Genomic DNA, 15,153 nt, shown 5'->3' on the forward strand with positions numbered 1-15,153 from the left:
CTGCCGTGCTCCGCCGCCTCGCCCCCGAAAGAAACACACGCACGCACGCACACACACACACACACAAATTCCTCACAATAAAAAATTACAAATTAAATTACAATAATTTTGAATCCCCCCTCCCTCCGTCCGATCCACATACCTTTTCCAGCTGTGGATTTCAACTCTCCTCTTGTCCGCCCACCATGATGAAAATGTAAAAAATTAAATAAAAAAGCAACTTACTTAGGCAAGGCATGATTTGCTGCTCCCAGATAAGAAGGTGGGAGAATCACGTGCCTCCTTTGCAGAAGGAGACAGAAATACACTATTCAGAGTTAAGCAAGGGTTAAAAGGCGAAAAATTCCTTATGCAAAGGAGGCCCATAGTTTTCTCGCCTCCCCCTACAGTTAGCACTAAGCAGACTCAGAGTCACTGTGACTCTGGAGTCTGGCAGCAACTACCTTAACTTTTTTAATTATTTTAAAAATTCTTTTCTTTTACTCATGACACTGGTGAGGCCCCGCCTCCCCTGCCTCCCCTGACTCCACGTCCCTGCCTAACAGTTATTGTGCTGCTGCTTCATAAACATACTGAAATTGCTAGTGTTAAAGAACTGAAAACCAACTCTGTGTGGCAGATAAAAGTTGCTAGGGATAAAATTTTACAAAACTGTACATCAGAAATGAAATCCAAAGTCTGTTAATGATTTATGTTTTTTCAAACTCTTAAAAATGAGAAAATAGGTGGAAGGCATATTAGGCATGTTGCCTACTTGAGTTTTTTTATAAAAATAGTAACGGTGAGATAAAAATAAACAAATAAAATGAATTTAATTCTTTGATCTTTTGGTTTTGGCAGCTTAAATAATGCTGTATCAAAATTGAGGCCATGTTGTCTGAAGTAAGAAAATAATGTTGCACACTTTATGATCAAACAGATAGCAATAACATTATAAACCAGGCTGTTATGTTGCAGAAAAGAGACTAAACCAGTTATATCCTGTGAAATGATTGCAGTTTCTGAAAAAAGATCGCCTTCCGGGCATAACAGCGTTTACAGCAATTGGATTGTAAGCTTGAGATGGATTGTAGGGTAAATGTGTTGTATTAATGTGTTTTCACATTTTCAGTTGAAGCTTGGAGATATGCATACAATATTTCATATTTCTTCGAGGCTCTTATGTATCTTTGGAATTTTGTTTTAAGATACATTGTGGAAGGGAAATGAGCGGAAAGTTGGGTACCTGAAATTTTTTGCTTGTGTTCTCATTGAAAATCAGTACACCAGGTAAGTAGTCAAACAAGGGTCATCGAGGGTTGGAGGAACATCTTGCATAAGATGCTTCCAGTGGTGGGATTCAAATAATTGAACAACCGGTTCTCTGCCCTAATGATTTCTTCCAACAACCAGTTCACCAAACTGCTCAGAAAAGTAAAAACCTCTTCTGCCAAAGTAGTGCAAACTGGCTAAATCCAGGGGTGAAATCCTCTGCTTTGCTGTTGCTTCGGTTGCCATGAAACGGGGAGGGCGGGCATGGTATTTGGGAGGGATTACTCATTGTGCTGGAGGAAGGTTCTGGAGTTCAGCTGCCTGTCGGACTACGCGTGCGTAGGAGATTCCCGCCAGGACTAACGGCACTGACATTCCATCTTCGTGATGCCTTTTGAAGTTATCTCACACCTGACACTTGAGAGAATTATGATTGGACTGTAACTGTGATGCCAAGGGGTGGGGAATGGGCTATTCTATATATCAATCACTTTCGCGCCTAAATAATCAGACTTCGCTTCGCTATGCCTTTAATCATTTATAATTAGTAAAAGTACACTTGATTTCTACACATGGAGTCTCGTGGTCTTCTTTCCTAATTATCTAATGGAGAGGTTCTGACAGTAAGCGAAGTCTCACTCGCACCCCACCAGGAGATTTCAACCTTCCGTGGGGGGTGCACTTACTAGAAGAAACGAGAGAGATGTCTTTGCAAGCAAGCGATGAAGAAATTGAAAGGGAAACCGCTGACCCATCATTACCTGGAAGAATGGCTGGGCTAGGAATAGCGGACCCTGTGATTCCCCCTCAATGATCCTTGACTGTGGGGCAAAAGGAGGACAGCGAAAGTTGGGATGCTGGAATTACCAGGAGAAAACAAAAGGTGAAGCCACTCGAGTTGGAACAAATCTTGCCCGAACGAAAACCCCGAGAAAGAGAACAAATGGAAGACTTTGAACAAAGGTACTCTATGCAAAAATTTAGGGAGGGTGAAGAGGCCGAGGGAGGATGGGAACAAACTAACCCAGAAACAGCTTCTCCCCCCCCCAGCCAGGGCGGTTGCCAGAGCAGGCCCCCCCCAGAAGACGCAGAATGGCAAAAGTCCCTCCCTTAACTGTAAAATATGATGGAAATCCCAAAAAACTGGGTCTCTTCATTATACAAGTTTATAATTATATGGAAATTTATGGCCCCGATTTAGAATCGGATGAAATGAAAGTATGAATGGTGTTACTTGCTTTGGAGGAGGAGGCGGCCGAATGGATGATGAGCCTGCACCAAAGCAATTCCTCCCTCCTGAGGAATTTTGATGCTTTTATGACTGCGTTCAAGAGGAGATTTGATGACCCCCTAATTGAGAAATGGGGAAAGTTGAAATTTATGACCCTCAGGCAGGAAGATAGACCGGTGACTCAGTATATTCAGGAGTTTCAACAACTCTCTTCATATATGAGAGGGTGGTCTCAGGATGCCCTTTTGGATCAATTCGCATTAGGATTAAATGAGGACATTTATCAACAATGTGTTAATAGACACCTTCCTAGGCGCGTTACAGCTTGGTATGAAAATGCAGCAGACATTGAGCTTGATTTGATTAGACTTCAACGTGCGAGGGAAGAGAGAGCAAAGAAATCACCCCCCCCCCCAACTCAGAAGCCCCCTTTCCGAGGCAGAAGTGAAGGAAAGGAAAGCTCCACCGGCAAAGGCAAGCCGTTCACATGCTTCCGTTGCAGGAGGGGGGGCCACCGCGCTCCAGAGTGCCGCGCTAAACTTCCCACAACCAACCCACCCCCTGCCAAGAGGGAAGGGAAGACCAGCAGGGCCCCAGACAAGAAGAAGAAAGAGGCTTTCGCTGCTGATACCGCCCCCCCGCACTTCGGGCAGAACGTGGAGGAAGAAGCTGACGCCACCGCCAGCTCCTCTGATGACTCCGATGACGACGCCTCGCCTCGCTGGGTGAGTTCTAATAAAGGCCCCATGCTGATCCCAATAGAATTAAGGGTACCGCCCGATGGGGTGTCAGAACAGCTTCCCGCCCTCCTTGACTCGGGTTGTTCCTGATGTATGATCAACCCTGCAATGGTGGAAAAACTGGGCCTCAAGTTAAGGACTTTAAAAACCCCTATTGTGTTTTGCCAAATAGATGGGTCCATAGCAGGGGATGGCCCGGCCCATTTCTATACTGAACCTCTAGAGATGAAAATGGGCACCCACATAGAATTAATCTCTTTTATTGTGGCTCCTGGAATGGACAGACCCCTCATTTTAGGCCTCCCCTGGCTTCGAAAATGGAACCCTCGCATAAATTGGAGGGAGGGATGGCTGCGCATTCGCACGAGCACGCCTCCAGATGGGGAGGGCGTTTCCACGGAGCCTGCTGGCTGCAGCCCCGCTTTGGCCGCCAGGGGTCAGGAGAGAATTGAGGGAGAGGAAAAGATTCCGAAAGTGTATTGGGACCTGAGAGGAGTTTTTAGTGAAAAATCTTCAGATAAACTTCTGCCCCACAGACCTACTGATTGCTCCATCGATATTTTGCCCTGTGTCAAGCTTCCAAAGCCCCAAATATATTCCATGTCCCCTAGAGAGATGGAGGAAATGAGAAAATTCATTGATAAGAACTTGGAAAGAGGTTTCATCGAGCCAGCACGACCCAAGGTTGCTGCACCCGTATTATTCAGAGAGAAGAAGGATGGCTCCCTGAGATTATGTGTTAATTTCAAAAACCTAAATGGTATCTCTGCCCAAAACCTCTACCCGTTGCCGCTGATGAAGGACATGTTAGCCCAATTGGGGAAGGGCCGCATTTTCACTAAACTGGACCTCAGAGAAGCATACTATAGAGTCCGCATAAAGGAGGGGGATGAGTGGAAGACTGCATTCAACTGCCCCCTCGGTTGCTTCCAGTTCCGAGTGATGCCCTTTGGCCTGCAGGGGGCGCCTGCAGTTTTCATGCAATTAATTAATGAGATCTTGCATGACCATCTTTACAAAGGCGTTATCGTATATTTGGACGATATCCTTATTTACACTCAGACTTATGACGAACACGTCACGTTGGTCCGCCCTGTTTTGAAAAAACTCCGGGCCGCTGAACTGTATGCCAAATTGTCCAAGTGTGAATTTCACCAGGAGAAGATTGACTACCTTGGGTATCGTATCTCCCCCGCTGGCATTGAGATGGACCCTGCTAAGGTGAAGGCGGTCACTGAGTGGGAGGCGCCCCGTACACACAGGCAATTGCAAAAGTTTTTGGGTTTTGCCAATTTCTATCGTCAGTTCATCCCTTCTTTTGCCAAAATTGCGCTTCCTATCACTAACTTGTTGAAGTCCAAAGGTGGGCCTAAAGCTAAGCCTAGCAAGCCACTGGATTGGACCATGGAGTGTCAAGCAGCTTTCGAGAAGTTGAAGCGCCTCTTTGCAGCGGAACCAGTTCTGAAGCATCCAGACATGGACAAGCCTTTCGTCGTCCAAGCTGATGCCAGCGACGTGGCTGTTGGGGCCGTCTTGCTTCAAGCCAATGACCAAGGTAATTTGCAACCTTGCGCTTACACCTCCCACAAGCTCACAGACACTGAAAGACGTTGGGCAATCTGGGAGAAAGAGGCATTTGCAGTACGCTGGGCCTTGGCCACGTGGCACCACTTTCTAGAGGGTGCTAAACACCCCTTTGAGGTGTGGACTGACCATAAAAACTTAGAGGCTTTGAGGACTCCACGCCGCCTCTCCCCTAAGCAGATGCGCTGGGCTCAGCATTTCAACTGCTTCAATTTCACACTCAAGTACATCCCGGGAGGGAAGAACTTCATGGCTGATGCTTTGTTCATACTCCCTCAATACAACTGCTCTAAACTGAGTATTGTTCAGCCTGTCGTTCCCGCTTCCAGCCTTGCCGCTCCGGTGGTCACTCGACAGCAGGCGCGCTCAAAAGTGGAGGTGCCTCAGGATTTCCTTTCTGACCTCAAACGGGTCCTTCCCCAGGATGACTGGTTTCAGCAGCATCAGGGTGAGTGCACAATGAGGGACGATTTACCGTGGATCGGAGCTAAGCTTTACGTCCCCGCCTCTCTTCGTCTCATCATTCTCCAATGGGCTCACGATTCCAAGTTGGCGGGGCACTTTGGATTTGTAAAGACATTACATTTGGTAAAGAGGCAGTTTTGGTGGCCCTCTTTGAAAAAGGACATTGAACTTTATGTTGCCAGTTGTACAGTCTGTGCAACTGCTAAATGGCCACCAGGGAAACTGCAAGGCCTACTCCAATCGGTAGCCTGCCCTGTTGCCCCTTGGAAGGAAATTTCTATGGACTTTATTGTCGAACTTCCCGAAAGCCAGGGGCACACCGTCATTTGGGTGGTTACTGACTTATTTTCAAAGCAAGTTCATTTTATTCCGTGCCACAAGATTCCTTCTGCGAAGGCGCTTGCTAAACTCTTCATTTCTCACATTTACCATTTGCATGGGGTGCCTGATCGCATCATTTCCGATAGAGGTGTTCAGTTCACTTCTGTTTTCTGGAAGGAATTTCTTAAACGCATTGGCTCCGCCCAGGGCCTAAGCTCCGCCCACCACCCTCAGACTAATGGGGCTTGCGAATGGACTAATTCTGTTCTGGAACAATATTTACGTTGTTTCATCAATTATCAACAAGATGATTGGGTGGACTTGTTGCCGCACGCTGAAGTGGCCTACAATGATTCTGTCCATAGCAGCACTGGGTTCACTCCTTTTCGTGTCGTTTTTGGTCAGGATTTTGTTCCTATTCCTGAACTTCCCCTTGAGCAGCCACAAGTTTCTTCCGTCTCTGAATGGAGCAAACGTTTGAGCCATGTTTGGCCTTTAGCTCTTAGTACTTTGGATGCTGCGCATCGTGCTCATAAGAAACAGGCTGATAAGAAGCGTGCGCATCCTTACCAGTACAGAGAGGGTGACCTGGTTTATTTGTCCATGAAGTTCCTTCAAACTACACAAAAGTCTAAGAAATTGGGACCTAAGTACGTGGGCCCGTTTCCCATCATCAAGGTCATCAATCCTGTTTCAGTTCGTTTGCAGCTGCCCAAGCATCTCAACCGTGTTTATCCAGTTTTCCACGTTAACCTCATTAAGCCTGTTCGTGTCTCCTCTTTACGTCCGCCTGTGGACCCTCCACCTGCCCCCCTATTGATTGATGGTGAACGACATTTTGAGGTTCATGAGATATTGGACTCTCGCCGGCGGCAAAATCGCATACAGTACCTAGTGGCTTGGAAGCATTTTCCTCCATCTCATACCGAATGGGTGGACAAGTCCCATGTCCGTGCTCCCCGACTGCTTCGTCAGTTTTATTCTGCTTATCCTGACAAGCCTTGACTTTTTCTTCCCCTCCCCTCTTTTTCTCTTCTGTTTTTTGTTGTTTGTCTGTTTGTTTGTGTTTTCTCATTTTCCAGGCCTGAATGCCTTTTTCCGGGGGACGGCCAGATGTCAGCCTCTGCTTTGCTGTTGCTTCGGTTGCCATGAAACGGGGAGGGCAGGCATGGTATTTGGGAGGGGCTACTCATTGTGCTGGAGGAAGGTTCTGGAGTTCAGCTGCCTGTCGGACTACGCGTGCGTAGGAGATTCCCGCCAGGACTAACGGCACCGACATTCCATCTTCGTGATGCCTTTTGAAGTTATCTCACACCGGACACTTGAGAGAATTATGATTGGATTGTAACTGTGATGCCAAGGGGTGGGGAATGGGCTATTCTATATATCAATCGCTTTCGCGCCTAAATAATCAGACTTCGCTTCGCTATGCCTTTAATCATTTATAATTAGTAAAAGTACACTTGATTTCTACACATGGAGTCTCGTGGTCTTCTTTCCTAATTATCTAATAGAGAGGTTCTGACAGTCAGATATTCTGACAGGTTCTGGAGAACCAGTAGCGGAAATTTTGAGTAGTTCGGAGAAATGGCAAATACCACCTCTGGCTGGCCCCAGAGTGGGGTGGGAATGGAGATTTTGCAGTATCATTCCCCTGCTACTCCCATCAAGCCATGCTCACAGAACCAGTAGTAAAAAAATTGAATTTCACCACGGGCTAAATCCCATCACTGGCCTCTCAATAACATAGATATTATGTTCTCAGTCTTGTTATAAAAAGCTTTCTTGTTCCAATGTGGATAGAAATTAAGAATATCAGTGCCAGGAAACAAATCTGGTGCTCATTAGAAAAATTCGAGGGCAGGGCAATCCATGGTAGGAAGAAAAAGGCAATATTTGAAGTCCCATTTTACAGTGAAAGGTTAGGACTGTCTATGCAGTGAGGTTAGATTAAAGCTGTGACCCTTATCTGCATTATTAAAAATGAATAAGATTGTGTGTATTGGTGTGTGTGCATGTGCCTAGAGAAAGAACATAAGTCTTGCTCATCTAAGATTATTTAAGTGCTTAATTTCACATTTGTACTCCTGCAATTCATTTCATTTAATATAGTTTATTAGCAGTAGTACTGTTTTTTTTAAAATAAACTAACTCTTACAATAGTATACAATAGTATAAAAAAGACACGCTGAGGTGACAACTGTTGGGAAGCAACAGAATTTTTCTTTCTAGCAGAAATAAATTCTAGAACAAGTTAATCAAGGAGACCAAGTGCTGTGATGTAGACCATCTATTCTGGATCTGCACAAGCTTGCTACAGCCTTTGATGGGTGAAAGGAAATGTCAGGCTGCCCTCCCCATCACTTGTGCTGCAGCCTGCCACAATCCTGAGAGGGAGCGGGATGGGAGAGGGTAAGAGTACTTGTTGAAAAAGGGGAAACTGAGGGGGGGGGGAGACCAGGACAAACAGGAAGCAGAGGTGGGAGCCAGTGTCATCTGGTCACTTCAAGGACTTTGGGGCACCCAGGACCTGGGAATGGAATCTTAACTGCTTCTCAAAGTCTCCTGTTCTCATAACTGCCAGCTACCATCCTACCATGATGGACTGGTAAAGGAGGGAGCACTAAGGGTTTGAAACAGGGTTTGAGGTAACAGTTTGCGTGGATTTTCTTCAGATCTGGCTTTGCTTTTGCTGTATCCAGTTGTTTCTAGTAAAAAGATCCTTGTAACCTTCAGATGGGGTCAAGCATATTTCTTTCCTAGAGCCAGCTGGGACAGGGCTGACATTATGCCTAATGTCTACAAAACTGGTCAACCTGGAGCCACTAAGCTACCACATCATAGATATTGTCTCATGAAAGTGACCAAGAGGAGGCTGACGCCTGGAGAGAGGAGGCTCCCAGACTCCATGGCCGGGCAGAGCCCCTGGAGCAGGGGTGGATTTCAAAAATTTCAGCAATGGGTTCTCTGCGTGGTTGCTTTGTGGGCGTGGCCATGGTGGGCATGGCCTAATTTTGCCTCCCCCAGGCTCTGGAGGCTTTCCTCAAGCTTTTGGGAAGGCAAAAACTGCCTCCCCTGGGCTCTGAAGGCCTTCCAAGAGGCCCGTTTTCCCCCTTCCCAACCCTCCTTATGGCCCTGCACCCAAAATGGACCGTATGGAGACTCCTGGGAGGGGCAGGGTGGGCGTGGCCAGCCAGGTGTGGTTTTGGGAGGTTCCAAGCCAGCCATAATGTTAGCTACAGGTTCTCCAGCACCCAGGCAAATCCATAGCAGACCATCCCTGCCCTGGAGTAGGCTGGAGAGGTGGAGGTTATCAATTTAGGCTGAGGTGGTAGATGGGCATCAGCTGGAAAGAAGAATGGAATGAAAGGATTCTCTGGAGTGACCCTCATCCTTTCTTTACTAGAGAGCCAGCTTGGATAGGGCTGACAGGAAAACAGTCTGCACATACTGAGAAGAATATGTTTTCGTGTCTTTCATAAGACAAGTACTTAAAGAGAAGGATTGGTTGGTACTTTGCTCTCCAGTTGAAAGTGAAGAGCTTCCAAGTGAAGGGTTAATTCAAAAGCTACCTTTGAAGGCTAAAAATGTGATAGATTCCATCTCTCCCTGCCCAGCCTTCCCTAAATGGTTGCCCTACAGTTTTAATTGGGAACAGTGAGGTTCCCAGTCTTATCCACACAAGAGGAACCAGGTTAGTAAGAGTGTATTACAGCCTAACCAGGACTTCATTTATCCAGCGGAATAAAATTGTACTACTTGTGAGTCACATTCCTATTTTTTGAATTTATTCCCATCCAGGCCAACTCACTCAATGCATCAGATGGGAAGGCCAAGCCCCAAACATGTGCTGGCTTGGCTTGAACTATGCTTATCTTCATTAGCTACAATATTCAAGCACAATAAAACATGTGCAATGCTGAGTAAACCCTTTCTTAGGTAAAGGCGCACACATGTTTGCACAATAGGATCTTCCAGGTAGTAATTTTCAAATTTCTTTGGAGAAGCATTTCTGATTTGGCTTTGTTACCGAACTGAATCCCCACAAGCCTAGCAGGAAACTATGTGAATTCAGGACAAAGAAAGGATAATATATTATAGGGCATCTCTCTCTTCCCAATTTCCTGTTAAAAAACTGAGCAGAATGACTTAAATATTCTGCAGCTAGAACATCCTCCTCTATTGTTTTGGAATGCAAAAAAGCTTACCTAGAACATGAGGCCTACGTTTCCTTGAACCTGCTCGTCTGAAGCAGCTGCTTCAAGCTGTAACCATTTTGTGGACACCGGTTGACTGGTAGGGCAGTATGACATATATGGGCAGATCTAGTATCTGCAGCCACTTGTTTTAACAAAATAACAAAAGCACTATTGTGGCTTCACACTACAAGCTTTCCCCCGTTTGTGTGTGAAATGTCAGAAAGTGGCTACAAAAGAGGCAGATGTTTTATTCCCCCCTCCCCATTTGCAGACATCACTGTGGGTGGGGCTTGTTTTGCAGCAAATTTTGAGATCTGTTTTCAGTTTCCAACCTGAGGTACCTGTCCTCATATTTCAGCCTCAGGGAAGAAATTCTCATAAAAGAAGGAAAAGTTCAATTGTCAGTTCATTTCGTCTACAGCTGAAGTTACTCAAGTGGAGAGCGACAGAGTCCTCAGCTTGCTTTATCACTTCACAGCTTTTTGCTTATCTCAAAGAGAAAACGTTTGAACCCCGCTGAAGCCAAATGCTCTGCTCCCCCAAACTGGACTGGAGCCCAGCCACTGTGATCTTAAGCAGGCAGAAGCCCATCAAGGTCCTCTATTAAATTAAAACTTGCAATTCAGCTCCTAGGAAGTTGCTGGCCTTACAAGAGTTAAACCAAACCAAGTTGCCTACTTACTGGGCCCCTCAAATGGTCTTGTTGGGATAGGTTTCCTAGCCTGGAAGAGGCAGGTTCACTTGATCAACTGGCTCTTGGATCAGTCCTTTGAACTCGTCTTAGACCACAGCTCCAGAAGTACCATGGTTTCGGGAGATCAGGAAATGAATAAAAACCAGAAAATAATCCAGATCAATAACTCATTTGTGGTAGCTGTCTATGAAAATCTTGTGGCTGCAATTCTATTTTTGTTTAATAGAGTTGATTGGTTATGTGTCATCAAATCATTTTCAGCTCCTAGAAATCATAGATAAACATTCCCTTTGATTGTCTATCCTTAACCTGGGTCTTCCAATGTTGCATCCATCACTACGGTAACCAACCAAGTCCATCCACCTTGTTGCTGGTCTTTCTTTCCACCTTTCACCAAATTGCAGCATTTTCCAGAGAGCTAAGTCTCTACATAACATAATTCGTTTAATAAAGCATGATATATTTCCAAATAAATACAGTATATGCATTTCTCTCTCTCTCTCTCTCTCTCTCTCTCTCTCTCTCTCTCTCTCTCTCTCTCTCTCTCTCTCTCTCTCTCTCTCTTCCCTCTGTCCCTCTCTCTTTCGCAATACTTTGTCATTTTTGTAAAATTAATCCATTACATTAATTTCAGTAGGGCGACTGAATCTGGGCTAGAAAAATCCACATGATGACTGGATGTCAATAAAGTTACATAGAAAACTACAGTAGTTCTTTTCTGCCATCTAATAGTTATTAGGATTTTTCCAGCCTAGATCTTCTAATAATCAGCTAAATGACATTATCCTAAATTGCGTTTTCTTATTTTATATTCACAAACACTAGATAGGAAGATCTAGAAAGAACTGCAGATCTTTGAACAAATTATGGATTTAATGCTTCATTTCCATAATCAGATACCACACCCAGAAAGCATATTGTTTTGTTGTTCATTAATATTGGGCTCTTTGTATAGATAACTTCAGAAAAAGAGTGTGCAAAGTTGGTTTTTTTACTCAGAAAAATGTTGATAGGCAAACTGATGTATTTTTCCTATAATTAAGAAAATAATTAGCAGGAGGTAACTTCAAGTTACCCAGCTGAGGTTCAAGTTGCTGCTTGAGTTACTGGCCATAGGTAATCCAAAGATAACTCACATAACCAGTTTTGTGAAATTCCCAGCCAATTTGAACTCTGCTTGTGACTTGAATGCATAAATGTAAGACTTTTCCTCCTTGTCTTCCTTGTCCTTCTTGTTATATTCTATTCTCAAATAACAAAAAAAGAATAGAATGAAAATATGAGTTTTATCTTCCTTTTCCAACTCTTACAATTTCCATATCTGACTTAAATGTCACTTATAGATGCCAATGCAAAGAATCTGTTTCTCAAAATAAAGATATCACAGATGGCCTCCAGATGAGGTACAATTCTCCTTGACTCATTTAGATAACCCAATCAGACTCCAAGCATTGTCATGTAACATTTATAACCTAGCTAAGTTTTCAAAAGATGACCTAATTAATTTACGAGCCTTGAGACAAAGTTCAAAAGAAATCCAGTCATTTATTAGGATCAACATTTTGGCATGTTCTTCTGTGGAGCCAAAACTGATTTTTGGTTAATGGTCTTTGTACTTTACTCCTAACTCTCCCCTCCCTCAGTCTGTGCCATAAATCATATCCACCAATGAGGTTGTAGAAATATGAGATCCAACTCTGGCCGAAGTTATGCATGGAATCCTCCCTCCAATGTCAACTTGATAATAGTCATGGTAACGCTTTACAAGTTGACAGCTATGTTTTCTATTTCCCCCCTTCCTTCCTTTTCTTACCATTAAAAGAAAACCCCCTTCCATGCTGTGTTAGTTTGGCAGAGGTAGGGACGGTCTGTTTGAAAGCATTCTTGGCAATTGAGAATCAGCAGACCTAAACTGAATGAGCATTCAGATAACATTTTTGAGCGGAGATTGTTTAAAAATTGGTGCTGCTGCATTGTGTGAAGAGGTTCTTTAAATACTCCAGTGTTTCTTAACCTGGAAAAAGGCTGGTTGGGGAATTCTGGTTGTTGAAGTTCACACTTCATAAAGTTCCTGAGGTTGAGAAACACTGAGATATTCCCTTAGGCTGCAGGAGAAGGTACCTACTCTGAAGTCAGTTGCTGTAATGGTTATTTGAAAAGAGCAATTTCTTTTAAATTCACCACCAGTTTGCCACCTGGAAATACTGAAAATATTCATGGCGGAGGGCAGGGTATTTTCTTTTACATGGCACTGGATAAATTCCTTTAAGGAGATGACATGTGATAGTCTCTACTGCCGGAATTCTGGGTATGGTAATATGATTTGGAGGAAACATATCAGCCAGATTAATACTGTAAAGTAGCTGCAAGAGAAACAGATGTCATTTTCATAGGCAATTATCAGGAGAGTTCCATAGCCCATAATTATGTAGGAAGTTAGCACCCACTCTCTCCTAGAATATTGAAATATCCTAGGAAATATTGAAAAGGCATAAAATTATATTTCCCTGGATAAGAAATGGAGAAACATGTTAGGCAGGAAACAGACACACTCTTAATAGCCCCCAACCTTTGTCAATGGGCCATTAAAATGGCTGAACCAGTCTATTCTACATAACACAGATCTCCCCCTTCAGCTCCAGGGTGATGGGATTAAGACAAGATAGTATTATCCCTTTACCCATCTCACCACAAGGCACCTGGGAAGAAGCAATGCTCAATCAAGCTTGGGACTCAAAAGACACACAACCTACATAGTTAGCTAAGCCCCTGGGAGTCTGACAACCAATCAGAATACATTTCTTACACAGGAACAGGATACAGAGAGGTGGGACCGAACAGAGATTATAGAAAACTCAGGAACTCTCAGCCCCTTTTCTCTCCTTTCTTCTTCACCCAACATTTGGAAGTATGTGGTCCCCATTTTCTGTTCAGGAACTCAAGCCATGTGACCCTTTCCACCATTAAACCATCTTTCCAATCAGCCTCCATGTCTCCAGTGTCTTTTTCCCCACTTGGAACTGAGCCCAGAAGGACATTTTTTTCAACAATTACAAATAGGTTTACACCAGCAGTTCCATGTGTCTCCTGCACCATTGCTGGTCCTTTGTGCTTCACAGTGGAGAACTGCAAAGACAGTATTTACAGATAGACTGCTATCAGTGGTGGTTTCTAGTACGGTTGGAATGGGCCTGGCATTGCCCACATGGATGTGTGTGGTGCGTGCATGCGTCGTACCTGCTTGCGACGCCTCCACAAGCTTCCGCGACGCTCCAACTGCTCAGAAGAGTGTCACACAGGTGCCGTATGTGCGATGCATGTGTGCGTGAGCGCCAAAGGCTTAAAGGACAGGTAAGGAGCTCAGGCAGGAGGGCCCTCCAGCACACTGTACCAGAACGGTATCTGGTGCTCCGGGCAGGCTCCAGTACGCCTGTACCTGGGCGCACCGCCTGCAACCCACCACTGGCTGCTATTGATGCAGACAACTTTATACCAATAGATATGGCTATTCAAGGAATGTTTGATATTCGGGGGTGTGTGTGTTTCAGGCATATGTGAAGAGAATATATGTATATATGAAAAAGATGACAGCCATCACTCTACAGGTGGTCCTTGACTAACAGCCATTCAATTAGTGACTGTTCAAAGTTATAACATCACTTTAAAAAGTGGCATGACTATTTCTCACACCTATGACAGTCGTAGCATTCCCATCGTCATGTGATAAAAATTCAGATGCTTGTCAACTGGCATGTATTTTAGGGTTGCAGTGTCCTGGGGGTCATTTGATCACCTATTGTCACCTTCTGACAAGCAAAGTCAATGGGGAAGCCCGATTCACTTAACCACATTACTAATTCAACAACAGCAGTGATTCACTTAACAACTGGGGCAAGAAAGGTCATAAAATGGAGCAAAATGCATCCAATAACAGTCTTGCTTAGCAATGGAAATTCTGAGCTCAACTGTGGTCATAAGTGAGGGACTAATTCAGTGGTGGGTTCCTACTGGTTCGGACCGGTTCGGCAGAACCGATAGTAGTTTGGTGGCCTGGGTCGCTGGAACCGGCAGCAATCCAGGTCTGCAATGCCCCAAACTGGTTCTCCTGGTGGCGCCGTAGGCACCGCCATCTTGTTTTTTGCTTCTGTGCATGCACAGAGCAATTTTAGTTGTACTGTGCATGTGCGCATGGTGTGCCCCTGAGCAAACTGGCAGTAGTCTCTGCCGGAACCCACCACTAGACTAACTGAGCAATTAAAGCCCAGTTCCATTTTTGCATGTAAAAAAGGGTGGGCCTTCAGTCACGTGGTTGTAGTCAATAGCTTGACTTTACTTACGCTCCCATCACACATGCTATTTCTTAAACCGTAAGCATCCCACCCCTCCCCAGCATATGAAACTCATTTAATATCACTAAGGCTTGAGGGAACACAAACAGCTTCTTCTTGGGTGGGCTTAGTTTTAGGTAAGTTACTTGTGCCTCACTTTGATTTTTTCCTCCCAATATCACATGCTCCTCTGTCTTTCTAATGAAATGATCATTTAAGGCAGTTGGCAGAATTAAAAACCGGAGGAGGGCCTTCTCTGTGGCTGCTCCGACCCTCTGGAACGAACTCCCCGTGGAGATTCGTACCCTCACCACCTTCCAGGCCTTCTGCATAGCCCTTA

The sequence above is a fragment of the Thamnophis sirtalis genome, unplaced genomic scaffold (assembly GCF_051295495.1).
Source record: "Thamnophis sirtalis isolate CommonGarterSnake01/CBP01778 unplaced genomic scaffold, rThaSir2_p1.2 scaffold_12, whole genome shotgun sequence".
Classification (NCBI taxonomy): domain Eukaryota; kingdom Metazoa; phylum Chordata; class Lepidosauria; order Squamata; family Natricidae; genus Thamnophis; species Thamnophis sirtalis.